Source organism: Arachis hypogaea, chromosome 15 (assembly GCF_003086295.3).
Source record: "Arachis hypogaea cultivar Tifrunner chromosome 15, arahy.Tifrunner.gnm2.J5K5, whole genome shotgun sequence".
Lineage (NCBI taxonomy): Eukaryota > Viridiplantae > Streptophyta > Magnoliopsida > Fabales > Fabaceae > Arachis > Arachis hypogaea.
The window spans coordinates 125849744-125863890 of NC_092050.1; the positions used below are offsets into that span (position 1 = coordinate 125849744).

Consider the following 14147-nt stretch of genomic DNA (forward strand, 5'->3'; position numbering starts at 1 on the left):
ACCAAATAATTTGGCATTCAGCTTCATGATTGCACCAAGGTATTTAGCAACTTGCTCTTCAGTAATGTCTTCATCCTCTTCAGAGGAAGAATACTCATCAGAGCTCATGAAAGGCAGAAGGAGGTTCAATGAAATCTCTATGGTCTCTAGATGAGCCTCAGATTCCTTTGGTTCCTCAAAGGGATACTCCTTATTGGTCATTGAACGTCCCAGGAGGTCTTCCTCACTAGGATTCACGTTCTCCTCCTCCTCTTTGGGTTCGGCCACATCATGTAAGGCTATGGCCTTGCACTCTCTTTTTGGATTTTCTTCTGTATTGCTTGGGAGAGTACTTGGAGGGATTTCAGTGACTCTTTTACTCAGCTGGCCCACTTGTGCCTCTAAATTCCTAATGGAGGACCTTGTTTCATTCATGAAACTCACAGTGGCCTTAGATAGATCAGAGACTATATTTGCTAAGCTAGATGGGTTCTACTGAGAATTCTCTGTCTGTTGCTGAGTGGATGATGGAAAAGGTTTGCTATTGCTAAACCTGTTTCTTCCACCATTATTAAAGCCTTGTTGAGGCTTTTGTTGATCCTTCCATGAGAAATTTGGATGATTTCTCCATGAGGGATTATAGGTGTTTCCATAGGGTTCATCCATGTAATTCACCTCTGCTATTGCAGGGTTCTCATGATCATAAGCTTCTTCTTCAGAAGATGCCTCTTTAGTACTGTTGGATGATTCCTTTAATCCATTCAGACTCTGAAAGATCATATTGACTTGCTGAGTCAATATTTTATTCTGAGCCAATATGGCATTCAGAGTATCAATTTCAAGAACTCCTTTCCTTTGAGGCGTCCCATTATTCACAGGATTCCTTTCAGAAGTGTACATGAACTGGTTATTTGCAACCATGTCAATAAGTTCTTGAGCTTCTGCAGGCGTTTTCTTTAGGTGAATGGATCCACCTGCAGAATGGTCCAATGACATCTTTGATAATTCAAACAGACCATCATAGAATATATCCAAGATGGTCCATTCTGAAAGCATGTCAGAAGGACACTTTTTGGTCAGTTCCTTATATCTCTCCCAAGCTTCATAGAGGGATTCACCTTCCTTTTGTCTGAAGGTTTGAACATCCACTCTAAGCTTACTAAGCTTTTGAGGAGGAAAGAACTTGGCTAAGAAAGCCGTGACCAGCTTATCCCAAGAGTTCAGGCTGTCTTTGGGTTGAGAGTCCAACCATATTCTAGCTCTGTCTCTTACAGCAAATGGGAAAAGCATAAGCCTGTAGACCTCGGGATCAACCCCATTAGTCTTAACAGTATCACAGATCTGCAAGAATTTAGTTAAGAACTGAAAGGGATCTTCGGATGGAAGTCCATAAAACTTGCAATTCTGTTGCATCAGAGAAACTAGTTGAGGTTTCAGCTCAAAATTGTTTGCTCCAATGGCAGGGATTGAGATGCTTCTTCCATGTAAATTGGAATTATGTGCAGTAAAGTCACCAAGCATCTTCTTGCATTGTTGTTATTTTCGGCCATGTCTCCTTCTTTTTTCGAAAATTTCTGTCAGATTTTCTCTAGAGAGTTGTGCTTTAGCTTCCCTTAGCTTCCTCTTTAGAGTTCTTTTAGGTTCAGGATCAGCTTCAACAAGAATGTTCTTGTCCTTGTTCCTGCTCATATGAAAAAGAAGAGAACAGAAAATATGGAATCCTCTATGTCACAGTATAGAGATTCCTTTATGTGAGTAGAAGAAGATATGAATAGAAGAAGGAGAATCCAAACACAAGGGTGAGGAGTAGGTTCGAATTCTTAGATGAAGAGGGGTGTTAGTAAATAAATAAATAAATAGAAGTAGGTGAGGGAAAAGAATTTTCGAAAATTCGAAAATTAAGAAAGGAAAAATTAAATCAAATTAAATTAAATTTAAAACAATTTGTTAATTTAAAAAGAAAATTTTAGAAAAAGGGGAAGGTAATTTTCGAAAATTAGAAAGAGAGAGTTAGTTAGGTAGTTTTGAAAAAGATATGAATCAAACAAAAAGATAAGATTAATTGAAAAGGATTTGAAACTTAATTTTTGAAAAGATAAGAAGTTAGAAAAGATTTTGAAATTAATTTTGAAAAAGATGTGATTGAAATTTGTTTTGAAAAAGATTTGAAAAAGAAATTTAAAAAGATTTGATTTTGAAATTAAAGTTGATTACTTGACTAACAAGAAACTAAAAAGATATGAGTCTAGAGTTTAAAGATTGAACCTTTCTTACTAGGCAAGTAACAAACTTAAAAATTTTGAATCAATCACATTAATTGTTAGCATTAATTTCAAAAATATGAAATAAAAATAAGAAAAAGATTTTAAAAATCAATCATAAAGCTTTCGAAAAAATGAAAGAAAAATGAAAAAGATTTGATTTTTGAAAAAGATTTGAAAAAGATAGAATTTTTAAATTGAAAATTTGATTTGACTCATAAGAAATAACTAGATTTAAAAAATTTTTGAAAAAGTCAACTCAAATTTTCGAATTTGATGAGAAGAAAAAGGAAAAGATATTTTTTTATTTTTGAATTTTTAATGATGAAAGAGAAAAACATCAAAAAGACTCAAAACATGAAAATTATGAATCAAAACAAGAAAAATATGCAAGAACACTTTGAATGAAAAGATGAACACCAAGAACACTTTGAAGATCATGATGAACATCAAGTATGTATTTTGAAAAATTTTCAATAAAAGAAAACATGCAAGACACCAAACTTAGAAATTTTTAATTTTTAGACACTAAGAAATTGAAAATGCATATGAAAAATAAGAAAAGACACAAAACGAAAAAATGCAAAGATCAAACAAAGTAATTCATCAAGAACAACTTGAAGATCATGAAGAACATATGCATGAGTTTTCGAAATTTTTTTGAAAAATTACAAAGGGTGCAATTGACACCAAACTTAAAATTTGACACAAAACTCAAACAAGAAACACAATATTTTTTATTTTTATGATTTTATCAATTTTTCTTTTTTGGATTTTTCGAAAATTATTTTGGGAAAAAAGAAAAAGAAGAAATTTTTTTGTATTTTTTTTCAAAAATAAGAAATAAAAAGCTTAAAATAAAAATAAAATTACCTAATCTGAGCAACAAGATGAACCGTCAGTTGTCCAAAGTCGAACAATCCCCGGCAACGGCGCCAAAAACTTGGTGCGCAGAAATCGTGACGGTTCATTCCTTGGTAACGGCGCTAAAAACTCAATACGCACGTTCATAATCTTAGTTCTTTGTCACAACTTCGCACAACTAACCAGCAAGTGGACTGGGTCGTCCAAGTAATAAACCTTACGTGAGTAAGGGTCGATCCCACGGAGATTGTCGGCTTGAAGCAAGCTATGGTCATCTTGTAAATCTCAGTCAGGCGGATTCAATTGATTATGGAGATTTAGTAATTAAAAGATAAATAAAATATAAAATAAAGATAGTGATACTTATGTAATTCATTGGTGAGAATTTCAGATAAGCGTATAGAGATGCGTTCGTTCCTCCTGAACCTCTACTTTCCTATTGTCTTCATCCAATCATTCATACTCCTTTCTATGGCAAGCTGTATGTTAGGCATCACCGTTGTCAATGGCTACATCCTGTCCTCTCAGTGAAAATGGTCCAATGCGCTGTCACTACATGGCTAATCATCTGTCGGTTCTCGATCATACTGGAATAGGATCCATTGATACTTTTGCGTCTGTCACTACGCCCAGCACTCGCGAGTTTGAAGCTTGTCTCAGCCATCCCTTCCCAGATCCTACTCAGAATACCACAGACAAGGTTTAGACTTTTCGGATCTCAAGAATGGCCGTCCATGGATTCTAACTTATACCACGAGGACTCTGACTAAGGAATCCCAGAGATACTCATTCAATCTATGGTAGAACGGAAGTGGTTGTCAGGCACGCGTTCATAGGTTGGGAATGATGATGACTGTCACGATCATCACATTCATATTGAGGTGCGAATGTTAGAATCGGAATAAGCTTGAATTGAATAGAGAAACGATAGTACTTTGTATTAATTCATGAGGAACAACAGAGCTCCACACCTTAATCTATGGTGTGTAGAAACTCTACCATTGAAAATACATAAGTGATGAAGGTCTAGGCATGGCCGAGAGGCCAGCCCCCTTAACATGATCAAAGGATCAAAAGATCATCCAAAGATGTAAATACAATAGTAAAAAGTCCTATTTATGCTAAACTAGTTACTAGGGTTTACAGAAATGAGTAAATGATGCAGAAATCCACTTCTAGGGCCCACTTGGTGTGTGCTTGGGATGAGCATTGAGCTTTACACGTGTAGAGGCTTCTCTTGGAGTTGAACGCCAGTTTGTAACCTGTTTCTGGCATTTAACTCCACTTTGCAACCTGTTTCTGGCGTTTAACTCCAGAATGCAGCATAGAACTGGCGTTGAATGCCAGTTTGCATCGTCTAAACTCGGGTAAAGTATAGACTATTATATATTGCTGAAAAGTCCTGGATGTCTACTTTCCAACGCAATTAAGAGCGCACCATTTAGAGTTCTGTAACTCCAAAAAATCCACTTTGAGTGCAGGGAGGTCAGAATCCAACAGCATCTGCAGTCCTTCTTCAACCTCTGAATTTGATTTTTGCTCAAGTCCCTCAATTTCAGCCAGAAATTACTTAAAATCACAGAAAAACACACAAACTCATAGTAAAGTCCAGAAATGTAATTTTTATTTAAAAACTAATAAAAATATACTAAAAACTAACTAAATTATACTGAAAACTATGTAAAAACAATGCCAAAAAGCGTATAAATTATCCGCTCATCAGGCTCTCTCTCTCTCTCCGCGATCGCAACCTTCTTTCTCTCGTTTCCCTTAATCCATTTCTGTGTTTGTGTGTCGTGTGTGTGTGTTTGGGGAGGATGAGAGAGGTGAGGCGGTTAGGTTAGGGTGATTTAGGGCAAAATTAGGGTTTTGTGTATGAAATTGGGGATTTTGGATAATTTAGTAATTTTAATTAAATTAAAAAATAATATAGTAATTGAAAACTAATTTTGAATCTAATAATAATATCTATAAAAATATTATTTAATCATAAATTTACAAATTATTTTTAACTCAATACTCTAATTCAATATTTGAAAATAATCAAACTAATTTTCTTTAAATTATAAAATAGAGCTAAAAATCTAATTATTTAAATTAAAGCATATAACATTATTATTATCATTCAATTACTAAAACTTTAAATCATATATAAGAAATTGCTTAATTGATATATAAAATTTCTTAAAAATATAATCTCAATTAAATATAATAAATTATAAATAAATTTCTTATTTAATTTTTTAAAATCCGAGGTCTTACATAAAGCGACTGGTTTATTGATTAAAGTTAAATTTTCATCTATTGTTTGGACTCTTTGTGTTATTCATACTCTCAACCTTGCTTCAAAGGATATTTCTGCAGCTAAGAATACAGAGAATAACAACTTTATTTATGAAGAATGCTCATGAATTAGTCAAATTGCTAAAGATGCTTCTTTTATAAAAAATTTTAATGCTAATCATCATATCAATGAGTTTAATACATTGAAATTATTTAATGTTGCTCCTACTTGATTTGCCTCTACCATTATGATACTCAAAAGATTTAGATTGTTAAAGAAAGAATTCAAAGAGATGGTTATAAGTGAAAAGTGGTCTTCATATAAGGAAGATAATGTTAGCAAAGCTGAGTTTGTTATAGAAAAAATTTTGAGTGAAAATTTATGACAAAAAATTGATTGTATTCTTATTTTCACAAATTCTATTTATGATATTTTAAGAAGTACAGACATGGATGTACCTACTCTTTATTTGGTTCATGAGATGTGTGATTCAATGATCAAGAATGTGAAAAGTATTATATATCTCTATGAAAAAAAGAAAGAACAAGAGTCATCATCCTTCTACAATGTTGGGCACTCAATATTAGTTTAAAAATAGACAAAAAGTAGCATACTTCCTTCATTGTTTATCACATTCATTGAATCCAAGATAACCCTTTACATTTATGATTTATATCTTTTATTTATAAGTATTAAGTAAAGATAATTGAATTATTAGTATTTCTTCTTAATCACTAATTATATAGGTATTATAGCTACCAATGGTTAAGAAAAGACCCTACACGAGTTTCTCCTCATCAAGATATTGAGATCACTAATGAAAGAGTTAAATACTTGAAGATGTATTTTTTTTAATCGGTAATGTTAGGAAGACAAAAAAATAGTCAAAACTTGCCTTATTTAGCATTCATTAATTATTGTAGCATTCATTAATTATTGTAGCATTAATTATTACAATAATTAATGAATGCTAATTAAGACAAGTTTTGGTTATTTTTGACTAATTATTTTTTGTTACCAAATATTTTCGTTTTCAAATTGCTAATTAATGAAGAATGCTCATGAATTAGTCAAATTATTTTAAGGCATAGTCAATCCAAAATTTTGGTGGCTAATTCATGGTGGTAAAGAAAAACTTCTTCAACCAATTGCTCTTAGATTACTTGGGCAACTATCTTCATCTTCTTGTTGTGAAAGAAGTAGGAGCATTTATTCTTTTATATATTTCCTAAAAAGAAATAAGCTGAAACCTAAACGTACAAAAAATTTAGTATTTGTCCACACTAATTTTCGTTTTCTTTCAAAAAAGATTTCACAATACAATGAATGAGAAACTATGATGTGGAATATTATTAGAGATAATTTTTTGCCAATTGATAAAAATATGGTGTCCTTGAAGTTATTGACCTTTCTCTTGATGAAGCAAGGTTGAAAAGAGTAACTTTTTTATAATGATGAAGATATCAACCATATATAATGGAGAAATAGTGCGCCTTTAGATATTTTTTTGTGTACATGTGATGTACTAACTCTATTAAGACAATTTTATCTTTTAAATACCTATACATTTTAAGAATAATTGCATATCATACCATTGTTTTTGAAAATAGTTATTAATTTAATATTAATGATATATATGTGTCCTTATGTTCGACAATTTTTTAGAATTAGTGTGTCGTCGTGTTCTATATCGTGTCATGTTCCGCATCCATGTTCGTATCTGTGCTTCATAGTTGATTGGACTTGTTTCACTTATATAAAGGGTTAGAAGGAGTCCTCATATGCTTCATATGGGCATGCTGATGGGATAAAGATAGTTTATGGCCCATGATATATTTTTCTTTCTCAAGATTTGAGTCCGACCCTCCATATCATCAAGATATGCATGTTATATGTGAATTACATGCAAATCACTTCTAATCAAATCTGGAATAGTGGTAGTTATGCTACTCTCTTTATGATTCTTGCCAAATTTAAATGTTTCTCTTTTAATACTTACCGACTTATGTGAATTTATTTTCTGGCAGTTGTGTTACCACCTTCTCCATTGTGGCTTTAACTCCTTCTCTGATCCCTAAATTGCTACCGTTCTCGTAAGCTCGGATATCATGTTCGAACCTAGAGCAAGAATCACAAATAAGATGGAGGTTTTTATATTCAATCTCATACCTATATCCTCAACAATAATTTTTTTAGTTACCGACAATTCCAAATCTATTTGGATACAAGCACGCTCCAAATCTATTTGGATACAAGCACGCGCATAAGTTTATAACGTCTTCATTCTGCTAATTTGGTTGCCAAATCAACTTTGATTGGATTATTTATGGCCGTCGTAATAAGAAGCATAACCTCTTTTTGGTAGCACTATATTGATAAACTAAAAATTCTAATCCACACTAATGTTGAACCAAAGCACTTTTCATTTAGTCACCAAAAAAAAAAGCACTTTTCATTTGACCTAATTGATCTCAAGGCTTTACGACTACATAATATCTCTCAATCATCTCAACCAAATTGTGGTACACATATTAGAGAATATTTATAGTAAAATTTTTTATTCTCATTTCTCTATTTTATATCTATTCCATCTTCTCTATTTACTTATTTTACAACACAAAGAAAAATTAATATTATTTGTTAAGTAATCTTTTTTGTTATTTAGAATAATAGCTTTAAATGATTAAAGGTTTAATTACTCTACAAGTCTTATAATTTCACTAAATTTTCAATTAGGTCCCTCTATATATATATATATATATATATATATATATATATATATATATATATATATATATATATATATATATATATATATTGTAAACCCAAACTATTGTATCAAAAGAATTCAGAATTCAATTAAACAAATAGGTATATCAAATCAATTCAGAAATCAGAAAAATTATCATTTGCTTAAACTTGTTTCATTAACTTTGAAAAAACAAAAGAAAAAATTAACCTGTTACCTGTTTTGGCAGATCGACTTCAGGCAGCAAGGCATGGTGCGGCGAGGTGTGGCGACGCGAGTAGCGGCGTAGCGATCCACGGCGAGGGAACGCGACGGAAGCGACACACCACCAGTGGGAAGCAGAGTAGAGCAGACGCATGACCAGCACAGAGCAGTGCAGCGCAGACCAAGGACGACGGACGATGACGACGATGGACGCTCACGCCGCCAAGGACGACGACGCCGCCGCAGATGGAGGACGACACCATCGAATGGATCGGAGGAGAAACGCAGTGACTTCAGAGAATAAGGGCTGATTAGGGTTCTTTGTTTTTGGATAAAATGGCAAGGGTAATTTTGGTATTCTAAAAAAATAGAAGTGGGTTTAATTAGCTATTATAACTTAATTAGGAGAATATTCGATTTTTGAATAGAATATTCTGTTATTTTAAACGGTTTTGTCACGGTAGGGACTAAATTGAAAAAAATTTAACATCTAAGGACCTAATTGAAAAGAAAAAAAGTATAGGGACCTAATTGAAAATTTGGTGAAACTATAGAGACCTACAGAGTAATTAAACCATGATTAAATTACTAAATTAAGTTTTCAAAATAATATTTTTAAATTAAAATATACAAAATTATAACTTTTAAAATAGAAAACATATAATAATATGGGACTAGTTCAATAATGCTAATATTTATTCTTAGAATAAACTATCAAAATACTCGAAAAAATTTACATCGCTAATAAAAATGATTCTAAAAAAAACTTTAAAAATCATATTTTGATGTAATTTTTTACAAACATCATTAGAAAAATAAGATATTTTCATTCTCAAAATTTGGTAATTTTTATATCAAGTGATTTTTTTTAAATTCTTTTATTATGAATGACAAAAATTTTTTGAAAAATAAAAAATCTAAAAATTAAATTTTGTTCCGAATTTTTTTATACACTTTCTAAATATTTATTCAAATACTATTAAAAAAAATTCAAGTTAAATGTACAAAACGTTTTCTAAAGACAAAAAAATTTTATCATTTATAAAAGATATAATTTACATTAATTATTTTTAAATTATTCAAAAATTATTTTATCAATAATATTTTTAAAAACCTTTTTTGTTCACGCTTAAATTTTTGGCGTAAAGAATTAGTAGTTAATTCTTATCCCAATCAGATTAAAGATCGTTTGAAAAGTTTTAAAAGTAATTTTTTTGAACTTTTGACTTATAAAAAGTAGTAGTATTAATGTCTGATATAATTTTCAAAACCAAATTGCAACTTTCTAAAAAGCTATTTAGGAATTTATAGAGAAATTAAAAAAAAATAACTTCTCTGATAATACTATTACTTTTGATTATATTTTTATAAAATAAACACTTTTAGAACTAAAAACTCAAATACAATATAACTTATTTATAAATAATTTTTAATATAATCATTTATTATTAAAGTTATTTTTTTAAAAAGAACTTAATTAAGCTGTTATTCAAATTGGACTGGCCCAGTTTGGGTAACCAACTTAATTAAGCTCCTTTTGATAAAATAACTTAAACAATAAATGACTCTGTTAAAAGTAACTTATAAATAAGTTATTTTGTTTGGATTTTTAACTCTAAAAGTACTTATTTTATAGAAATGGACTAAAACCCTAAAGTGATCCCTGAGATTGGGCGAGTTACCCATAATCATTCTTGACTTTCAAAATTCCCTAATGGTATCCCTCACATTCAGCTCCGGGACCCATAGTCGTCCTGCGACTCTTTCCGGCGCACAGTCAGCAAACGGAGTAATGATTTGGCACCTCCCATGCCATGCTGGAGCCAGCAACGGCTAGCTGACGTGGCAAATCTTAATTTTTACCCAATGTGATCCTGGTCCCATTAAAACCTTAGAAAGTAAGAATGATTATTATATGCAGTATCTCTTCTTCTCTTCTCCTCCGTCCCAAAGAATTTTGCTTGCATAGAATTTTGCTTGCTTCAATTAACAAACTATGCTCTGGTCCAGCAGAAAGCTAACTAAACCCTAACTTCACTTCTAGTCAAAACTATAACAATTCAACTTGATTTTGCTGAACATGTTGACCTAAATTGGAAGCTCGAAGCTCAAATTGCATACTTGGAGCTAAAATTTGGGAGTTGGAGATAGTAACTGAAGGTTGTGGTAGGCTTAGAGAAGGGGGTTGAATCTATCCCTTCCTTTTAGTTGCTGTTGTTACCTTTTTAAAACAGATTTGCAATTCTGATTCTGTTTTAACTTAGCAGCGGAAATTTATGAGACAATTTATTTTTGTCTCATGAATATCAGAAAACATAACACAGCAGAGAAGAGAAAAGCTAACACCAGCATGTATCCTGGTTCGGTTGCCTTGTGCTATGCAACCTACATCCAGTCTCCTCCACAACTATGGAAGAATTTCACTATAGTTAACAATATTACATACACCAATAACTCAGGATTGACCCAATCCTTTCACACTCAAGTTCTAACCTAACTTGACATTGGCTATGCTAATACCTAACTATTCACTCTTAGTGCTAATCCAACTAAGAAAGGAATACCTCACAGGTACAAGATACAAGACATAAACACACCTAAAGAAATCTGAAAATAACTCTAGGCTTTTCTCTCAAGTGTTTCACTCAACTTTTTTCCACTCATGGCTTTTACTTGAACTTTCTCACTATGCCTTTTCTCACAAAAAATTACAGAAAGATAAATATAGAAAAGTACATTACAATCAGTAAAACATGAAGGAGATTGACTTCATCAACAGCCTCTGTGCTATGCGAAAAACCAGATTAGCAAGCCTCTGATTTAGTTCTTCATACTGGCAGAATGCACCTTTGATTAGGTTACACTGTCCAGTTAGTTGAACTTCTTCAAAGAGCTCTCTCAGAACAAAACCTCTATTCACTGGTTTTCTCTCCTTGCATTCTGAATGAACAGCAATCTTCTTTTATCTCCTTGCATGTGGCTGAGTTCTTCTTCCAAGGTCAACACCTTGAGCCTTGAGCTTCACCAACCCACTGTCTCACTTTTTCCCATTAAACCTCACAATGGAAACTTTGCTTCTGACTTCTCCAACTTGACCGAAAGCCATATAAGAGTAACCGAAATTTTCTTCCAATGGTCAACCAAATCTGAACCATAGAGATGCAACTTGGTCCCCAAGAATCTCTTATGACCGTGGATTTGTAGCAGTGAAGAACAGAGATCAACTTTCCCTTGAATGTCATTTTCGGATAGTGCAGAGAGTTTGGAAGAAGGGATGAAGATCTGATGCATGTAAGATGAGATGGATTACCTTTAACCTAAGCTTGATTTGGATTAGATTTTCTGCTTTAGCTTCTGTGCTTCAAGCTTAGTTTTTCTCTTTCTTGCTTCTTTGGTTACTGGCTTATGGAGGAAGCTTTTCTTCTCTTTCTCTTTCTTACTTTTTTCTGAAGTCTTGATTTGACTTGATTAGAGAGAAGAGGAACGTTGCTTTGGTTGGAGCAAGATGGTGGGAAATTGAAAAACAATTTCGGGCTTGGATCGGGTTCTTCTCTACTTCAGCCCGTTGGTGCCTTGCTATGCTTCTTTGATGAATTTTGTTTGAAATGAATGACTTGGGCTTGCCTTTATTCACACTTACCATTCAGCCCATTTGCCTTGTTTTATTTTCCATTCAAATTTGGGTTGTAAATCAGATTTTGGCCTGCAGCAGTTTTATAAATAATTAGTAATATGCAATTATAATTAATCAACACTAATTATTTATTTTTCCAAAAATAATGTTTGTCATCACTAATTAATTTAGTTAATTTCTTAACTCAACAATCTCCCCCTTGATGACAAACATGATTTAAGCAATAAGCAAAAGAAATGAGTTTGAGTAAGGTTTAGAAGCTTCCTTTGATTTTTATCATTTGCTTTTATGTTGCTCCCCCTTTCCTTTTCAAGATTTGCTCCCCCTGGATTTATGCTCTTCTCTTCTTTCCTGTTTACATATGCTTTTATGGAACCAAACAGATGCTATGTACCAACTAGAAATATAGCAAATAGTGATAGTTTAAATGGCCAAAATAGAGCTCTAATACATCAGGGTCAGAGTCGGATAGCAACATATCATAAAGCAAGTTTCCAACCTCTTTCACAACAGTTCACAATAATTGCAAACATTTGCAAATCAAGCTTATTAAAATCTGCTGCAGTCAAACAAAGTCCACAAAAAAAAACAGTAATCAAAAGGCAACTTTAGTCAGAATAGCATGCCAGCATGCCAGCTATTGCTCCTATTACTCCCCCTTTTGTCATCAAGGGTTGATAATAAGCAAGATCAACAAAAACAGCATTATAAGCCCTGCAAGAAAGGTTAGTGCACAGCCAAGATAACTAACGAAATAACCAAAAGTGCATCAGTGTTCAAAGTTATTACAGTTATCCAAGACAACAAGAGTATACCAAACAGTAGCAAAATAAAACAGAGTTTATGAGACAAAAAAAATGAGCAGCATCAGCAGATTTTATGAGACAAATCCTAGGCATCAGAACCATTCCCCTCTGAAGCATCTTCCTCTTCAACATCCGTGGCAATGTCTTCATCATTTTGAAGGTTGTCAATGAAAGTCATCAGTACAGCCACCCTATCCCTTGATTTCTTCAGAAAGTTCTCATGCTTGCTAGCCAGCTTCCTTTTCTCTTTGCTCAATTCAATCAAGTGATTCGATTGGGAGACAAACTCTTGAGCAACATCCCTGATCACATTCAGCAGAGTGGATTTCTTCCCAGTAGAGATGGAAGTACCCTCAGTGGACGGAGCAATAGAATCATCTGGAATGAACTCTTCATCATCATCATCATCATCTAGAACCACTCTCTTAGATCGAGTTGGTCCTTTTTGCTGTTTCACTGAACCATCCCCTTTTAGGTATGAATGTCTGTTTTCATAATCCTCATTTGACAGGTCAACACCAAAATTCTCAAATATGCAAGTTAAAAACATGCCATAAGATAGTGCTTTATCTTTTATACTTCTAACAGAATCAAACATGTATCTAGCCATCAAGTAGGCAAAAGAGATTTCTGTTTTAGTGATTAGGGCATACAAAACAAGTGTGTCAGTGTAAGAGACCCTTTGATATGAACCACTTTGAGGAATCAAGATGTGATTAACAATTCGGTGCAACTGAGCACGTTCATATCCCAGGGCTTTGTGAGTGGGTGTGATGCCATCAATTAGGGAAACATGTTCACAAATGTGAGCCAAAGCATCATGGTAAGAAATACCAACACCTTCATCCCATTTCACAGAGGTATAAGCACACGGCCCAACATCAGTGTACTTCAAGGAGTCACTGATAGTTTCATTATTCAAGATAATGTCTCTGCCCTTAACATACGAATGCACACTTCCTTCATGGTAAGTCATGTTTGCATAAAATTCTTTGACCAACTGAGGATATACAGGTTTTTGATTTTGAAAAGGTGATTCCAGTCTAAAAATTCCAAATTTTCAACAAAAGAAAAACCTTTCTTTTTCAAATCAGGTAAATCAGCCAGAAAAGATGGACATAGAGTACGATACTAAACGACTCCCTCATAAAAATCATGGTTCATGGCAGATTTGAAACGATGGGGGTTAAAGTCTGAGTGAGATGTCATGTAGTGTGATTTGTGAGCAAAAGGATCAATGTCTGGTTCTCTAACAGATGTGAGAGGGCGATGAGGGTTACCTCTTTGTGATCGAACAGGGACAGACCTTGACTTAGGTTTTGCTGTCTCAGGAACAGGTTCTGCAACAGCAGGACGCTTCCCTTTG

At 33.2% G+C, this 14147-nt stretch overlaps 1 non-coding gene across 1 annotated transcript; it reads left to right on the forward strand.

Moving 5' to 3' along the window:
• Positions 1-1029: 1029 nt before the first annotated feature.
• Positions 1030-1137, forward strand: LOC112753858 (small nucleolar RNA R71). Its single transcript, XR_003178221.1, has one exon. It is a non-coding gene; the product is annotated as a small nucleolar RNA R71 (small nucleolar RNA).
• Positions 1138-14147: the final 13010 nt, after the last annotated feature.